The sequence below is a fragment of the Charadrius vociferus genome, unplaced genomic scaffold, assembly GCF_000708025.1.
Source record: "Charadrius vociferus isolate BGI_N301 unplaced genomic scaffold, ASM70802v2 scaffold309, whole genome shotgun sequence".
Taxonomy (NCBI): domain Eukaryota; kingdom Metazoa; phylum Chordata; class Aves; order Charadriiformes; family Charadriidae; genus Charadrius; species Charadrius vociferus.
This window is the reverse complement of record NW_009661370.1, coordinates 2,712,486-2,719,929: the sequence shown is the minus strand read 5'-3', so window position 1 is coordinate 2,719,929 and position 7,444 is coordinate 2,712,486.

The window sequence follows — 7,444 nt, the reverse complement described above, 5'->3', positions numbered from 1 at the left end:
GCTGAACCAAGCTACAACAAATAGTGCATGGTCTCATGGGAATCAAAGCTTTCCAAGTGCATTACCATCAGGACTAGAAATTCGTCAGGTAAATAAAGGGGGGGAGGGGGGGGGAAGAAACTTCCCACTGAGAAAAATAAAGCTTTGATGGGACCAACCTCTATCAAATTTTCAGTTAAACCTGCAAATCCACCTACAACTTTCCCAGTCTGCATCTCAACAACTAATAGGTCATGCTGCAAAGAAGTTCAAAGTGTCGGAGATTTCTGTGGAAGTTGGTTGCCTGGATGGAAAATCAGGCAATCAGGGGAGGCTCTCTCCTCCCCCAGGAGGACTCGGGTATGAGGGCATGCTGCGCGTTTCTAACTTATGAATTTTCTAACTCAGCAACAGTGAGGACTGCAGGAGCTAGCAGTTGATGGAGCAGTTCAGCAGACCTTGGGCATGGGGACAGTGGAGGCAACCAGAGCGGCTGTGGGCTGTGCCGCTGGTGGAATGGGGACAACCTTCCAGCCCTTCCAGCAGACACAGAAGAAGCGGGAAATGCCAGCACAGGCTCTGGAAAGAGAGACTTCCTCTGTGTCTAATTCACAGGACAAAAAGAGAGTGCTGATCTTGTTCATTACATTTTGCACAATATTGAAAGCTTGATTAAACGCTTACATCTGTTTTGTAGAATAAGTGATACTTTTGGTAATGCGAAAATGAGAGCAGATGTTCAGTTAAACGACCAATCTCTGAAGCAGTGGTTCTTACATGGGGTTGCTTGAAGCAACTAAAGACAATGCCTCAGGGGCTTTGTGAAATCCCTTGAACTCGTTCAAAAAACATGAGAGAGAGGAGGAAAGGGCCAGTGCTGCACTGAGATACCAGCACCAGTCAGCTGGTGTTGCTAAATCTGGAATGTTAAAAAATATAAGGCATTTGAGAAGTGAACAGGATCCACAGAATTAAGAAAAGCAGGACGTTGGCTCTAACACAGTGGGTTTTTGCCCAGATGTACAAATAACGCTGACAAATGGAGAAGCCAAGATGCTATTGCTCAGGGTCAAACAGGGAAAATGACTGGGAAGTTGGGATACTAAAAATCAGAAAGCTGGACCCTGAACTCTGGGCCAGAAGTCTTATGAACGGAGCTGGTAGAGTGCTAACAACCAGTCGGGATTTAATTATGGGAAGTAATTGGAGGAAAATTAATGGAAAGGTATCTAGAGTATTCACTGCACAGAAATTCCCCTTTATATGTGGTCCAGGCAAAAATAATTTGATTCCTCAAATTTAATATCCTGCATTTGAAAATTTCTCAAAAAATTTTTTTTAAGAAGTGAAGTTCTCATGTCAGAGCTGTAATTTGAATCTTTCTGGCTAAACTTACATGTTTACTAGCTTATAATTTCTATGTTTATTTTTGACTTACTGGGAACTTGAATAACTGGGATATTTTTATCCCTCCATGTCAGCACATGACCCACACATGCATAACAAAGAGAATAACTTTGGCCTTTACTTACTTTTTTGTAAGTACTTTTTTTTTTTTTTTTGCCTGCTGACAGATACTCAGAAGAAAAATTAGTCAAGTATGAACGAACAGTTTCCACTTTACCTTTTACCACGCAGAAAGACCCCCGTAACAAGCTGTTACAAATGCAGGTCAGAGATTGCCTGATCAGTTGGTGCCTTTACATACCAGCCCTGGCACTCTGGGGGATTAAAGCTCCCCTTGTAACTCTACGTGGTATCCTCCTCAATCTCCAGCTGAGTTTATGAAGACAAACAGCAACATAGAGGAAGAGTTTTGAAGAGCCATCACTGCTGAAGCAGTGCAGTGAAAGCCAATGGGACCACCTCGACAGGGATGTGCTTCCAGAAGTGCTTGCGTGATTGACAGCTGCTCGTCACCTCCTCACACGTTTGCTTGCCCTTGGCCTGACCCGCAAGACTCAACACAGCGGAAATAAGCAGCCTCTTCTTCTCCCACCAGAAAATTGGATTATAGGGATTTATTATTGTTAAGTCTCGGTGAGCAAGGGAGAAAGAGAGATTTTTGTATTTTATGGTTTCTCTTCCCTTCCTCTCTGGGTTGCTTGTTCTGATTTATTTTTCCTAGTTTTAACAAAAGAAGTTCTGCTTGGTGGAAAAAAAGACCCTAATGTGCTTTGCAGAGAATTCAAGTCAAAATAAAGCTGATAATCTATCAAATCCCTAATATTAACATTATAATAGAGCAAATAAAAAGTTTTCCATGGCCTACATGTCTGGATTAGACTGATTCCTCTGGTCCTTATCCATCATAGGATTATTCAAAAACATTACTACTCATGCCCAGTTAACCGTGACGCTCCAGTCCTGAATATCCCTGTGTTCAGAGGAATGTCACCATCTCAAGAGCTGTTTGAAGACCACTTTATGGGGCTTTCAGTACCCTCACAGCCTTCCTGTGCTCTGTGCTCTTTTTTTCAAAGCACTGTAACAATTTTGGATCACCTTCTTGCAAAGAAGTGAGCACGCAGTGACTATAGAACGCTACACATAAAGGCAGTAAAGAAGGACAGCAAAGTGCTGGGTGGGTGGAGTGGAGCACCATACGCTATTTAGGATGTGGACACAAATAGTTTCTCTGTAGAGGAGATGATACTTTCAAGATACAGATATTCAATAGGAAGGAATATCGAGCAGCTGCTCTCTAGTGAAGAAGCACAGTAAGTGCAGAGTGAATGCACAATAAAGCGCTGCATTGCACGGTACGTCAGCAAAACTTCCTATCATCATCTCTGTTACACTGAAGTTGAAGGAGTTTGACCTGATTTTCACTGATAACTGAATCTGTATCTTCCTCAACATATTAGAGTTTTATCTAGGTCTACAATAATTCTTGTATTTTGTAATGGGAGGAACTTATGACTAAAAGCAAAATGTGTCTTACAAGATTCATGAGAACTTTCCTTGGCTGATTTTCTTTGTGTTATTTTAAACCAAAACACAGATTAGTCAGTCATTTATTTTTCTTTTATTATCAAACAGCTTTCTGAAGAGCAAAACAGGATCACATATTTCCATTTAGGTTTTTAAAGAGCTCTTTCTAAAAGCAAAAGCCAAGATAAATCAATCCTTATCCACAGGATAGAGATGGATGTAACTTAATTCTGCAGTCCTCAAATTCTGGATGTGTCTGCCAACTGCATGGTGGTCACTGAAACCTTTCTGTGGAGTCAGAAAAGTGGCTCCTCTGGATTGTTTAACAAGCCAAGAATTCCTGTATCCTGTACAACGAATCCTGTAAGTTCATGCATTTCAAATCTGAGTCAAGTATTGACAGCTGAGAGCATGTTTGCCAGGCTGGCCTCTACACTTATAAATGAAATTGAATGAATTTGTTAGCTTTTTGCTCCTTGACTAAATAGAAAAGATGACAGCGACACCTGAAGAAGCGGAAGGACCCACAGGTCTTAATTTCACTCATATAGAAACAGAACAGAAGCTGTGAAGGAGTCTGTCCTAGTGAAGCTGGCAGCCTCTAGGACATGCACCTTCCTCTGAAGAAGGTCAGGAAAGGCTGTTTGAGCAAGGAGAATGCCAGGTCCATTGGACGTCCCCTCCTGCATCTGCTATCATTCAACATGACCCAAAAAAATCTGATTTTTCATGGTTTTGTTGTGAGTCTGAGATCAATCATGAGCATTCAAGGCTTTCCTGACTTTGTCATCTGGTATGTGAAACAAATTTTCATATGGAGTTGACCACAACAGTAACGGAAATGGGATGGTGGGACAGAAAGAAAACATAGGTAGGTAAATAGAAGCCTCTCTTATTTGACACATTTCATCTGTTTGCAGGTTGTTTCTAGATCTGACGCATTTGCCAGCAGCTCAGGCTCTGTGTTTTCTTGCAATTTACCATCCTTATTTCTCCCTGCCTCTCTGGTTGCTGGCAGCTTCTCTACTCAGTCACTTCTAAGAAAGCCCACAATGGAGCTCGTCGGGATAACTGCTTCTCCCGCAAGTTCAAACCATTTCCTCTGCATCCACTACACAGAGACTTCATCCCGCTGACACTACACAAGAAGCAAAAGCACTATTTGCGCTTGGTATTTTTATGCCTGTACTAATTTTTTATAATTTTTTTTCCAGGGGAACATCAATAAGAATTAATACATGTCAGCTGTGCTGAGCAATGTAATTAAGTGTTCATGTTGAGAAGCTAACCCTTTGCTGCAAAATGCCATTTGGTACTTCTCTTGGTTTCCAGATTTGCCATGCTCTCAGCAACATGTATTATTATTTACAGCAACAGGTGAATCAATGACCTATAACTGAGCTTTCAAAAATTATGTAAATGAGACGGGTAGGCTACCACATTTGACTGTTTCCAGGAGTGTGAGTTACCTGAGCAGTGATGAACAACAGCTATTAGATAAGAAATGACCAAGCAGAATTAATTTAAATTAGCTTGAGATAGCTTTAATAAACTGCTATAAATAAGCAATTTGTGCTACGCAATCTCAGCAGTGGAACGCATGAAGAGATTCTCATTAAGTACTTAAATAGTGACATTATTATTGCTACGGCCAGATGCTTACAAGGGCCGAACAACAACAACTCTTGATTTCAGCGCAGCCCTGGAGAGCCAGCTCTTGTAAACAACCGGCTAGTAAGGACTAAAACAAGCCGGGCTCACTCAGGGAAGAATAGCTGTAGAAAGGCCAGGCTTTGCCTCTGCCAGGAGGAAGGCTGGCCACCACCAGCCAGGTCACGTAACACGAATTCCTGGCATTGCATGTTGCCGTGCTTTTGTGCGCTTCGGAAGGGAGGAATTTGAACCAGAAGGTCTTGAAAGAAGTTTGCTGTGGGCAGTCAGGATACTTACTGTCCATGAAATGAAGAGGCAAAAAATGTAAACCAAACAACACCTCCAACCTTGACACTGAATGAAGCACCAGCTTTTACTGCTGTTTTTCTTGTTCTGCCTCCACCGTTTTCTTTTTAGACCCAATTCAACCTTAAGCCCTGGTATTTCTTTCACATTGCAGCACACATAGAATGGTGCTAGATATGTTGTGGCGGTATGTTGTGGCTTGTTCTGCAGAAGTGCCTGGTCCTGATGGTCTGAGAATAAGGGATATTATTTTATATGAGAAGATAAGAGTACTGGGTCAGTCTCCTGGTCTGGCTTTCCGAAATTCACCTACAAGGGGCTCCTTTGCAGTCAGAGAAACGAAAGCAAGACAGTTACAGCTATCTCCTATTTGATACTAAAGGTTACAGTCTTGGTATCAGCGGCCTTGGATTCCTGCTATTCACCCTTACACTTCAGAACAATGTGACACAAGTAAGTTCCCTCTCTGATTTTGGGTGTTGTGTTCTCATCAACTACAAGGTACATTATTCTTTGTCTCGTCTATCTCGTGACGCTTTACTGAGTGTGATAAAGTGGTTTGTAAGAAAGCTATGGGTTTTTTTTGGTTATGACTCCACAGCCATTTTCCATCATACAACAGAAGGATTAAATCTGCCTTTGTAACGTTTACATTTCCCATGCGTGTTTGAGAAATGGCAGACCGAGAGAGTAACGCGATAGCCGATCATTAGGGAATTAAGCTTGAGGCCATGAGAAACAGCCCTTAGGATTTCAGCATTAGTCATGGAGTACAGTTAATGATATCAAATTAAAGTTCAAACCACAACATGGCTTTTTTCAAATGGCATTAAAACCATCTCCTGATTCGCAGCGCAATATGCAATAGCTCCTGCTAAATTTCAACTCTCCTGTCTCAACTGCACAACCAAATATAGCAATTCAGAGAAAGATAATTAATGGTCAGGCCGTGTAAATGGCTGACATAAAAAATAACTGGTGTCTGTGGCTGCAATTTTTAGCTATGGTAATTCCTTTGGGCATGCAAGGTAAACTGACAAAAACATTTATTTACTTTGCTTTGTATTCAGTCCTACTTCCCCTACACACTGTGAATTTCTGCCCATTTCTTCAGATTTGTTCAATCTTTTGAGGAATGGGGAACCTCTCTCATCTTTCATCTTGTTTCTTTTCTCTATATATATGGATATTAGCCTTATCTTTATGATTTTTTTTTCATTAATAGGAGGAATTTGTGGTGAAACACTTAAAACAACTAGGTAACATTTTGCAAGCAACTTCTTGCAAGCAACTCCCTGCAGCTTTGCCAATGAACTTTGATGATAGTTTGTAGCGTGAGCTAGAGTTGCAAACCATAAATACATATATATTTCTGGTGCTAAGGAAGGAACCGAGACTTCTGCTAGCTGTGAAAAGAAACTCATGAGTATCAAACTCATTTCACATGTGACTGGCATCTGGAGATGAAATGAGTTCACCGCATTTCTAAGTTAGTGATTTGAAACTTTAGATTTTTATTCCGTAGACATTTGGGATACGGCATAGGTGTTAAGAGAAAACATGTGAAATCATGATTTCAGATATGGTATGAAATCATCATTTTAGATTTCTCAGATCCAAAGAACTTGCAATTTTTCAGTTTCCTTTCTTCATTTTTTTTGTTTCCCTTTAACTCCTGCTCATCTCTGGAGACGACACAGAGACACAAAGCTGAAGTACAAAGTGATTAGAAAGATTTGTATTACATTGATTTACCTCCTAGTACTTAAACCAAGGGTTCACACTGCCACGTTTCAGCTGTTTACCCTTCACTGACACTCACTCCATTACAAGGCATGTGGGTAATGAGAACTGCTGAAAATCAGGTTGTTTATTCTAGACTGAGTGCCTGCACTACACTCTATCAACTCGAAATGTTATCCATGTCAGCCCACATCCATACTGAGCTTTTTCTAAACATTTATAAGGTTATCCTGGCTATTTACCATGTACAGATTTCAAGACAATTGCTGTCATGATTCCTGGCACAGACGCTTGGCTGTCTCCTGCTTCTCCATCATTCCCAGCCCAGCAAGACGGGAAGCTTTAGAAAAAAAAAGAGCAGCTGCCACTACTACTGCTCTTCAGCAACTATTTCTTCTACAAACTTTTCTTTCTCAACTCCACACAAGTGACCATTCTGCTCACCTTTTGCACATCACCAGATGGCAAACTAAGGTGCTGTTGTCTTGGGAAAGAATAAACAGATCAGACCAGATTCTTTAATATATGTATAGTGGCGGAAGTGTTTCTACACTTCCTTTCTTTGCAACGCAACCATATCCAGAACTCAAACATTCATTGTAACTAAAATGAGGGAGTCAGCAGACCATGGTGGTAGCTGGTAGGTCTCTGTCCCCTCCACTGTGTGCATGTCACTGGCACAGGATCTTGTTTCTCACCAAAGAGCTCAAAAAAGCCAGCACACAAGTCTTATACACATTAGACACACCAGCTATGCAGCTGAATGAGTGCCTGGGAGGTGCTGGAATAACACATTGCTGAGGGAAATAAAAGAGCAAACATAAACTAG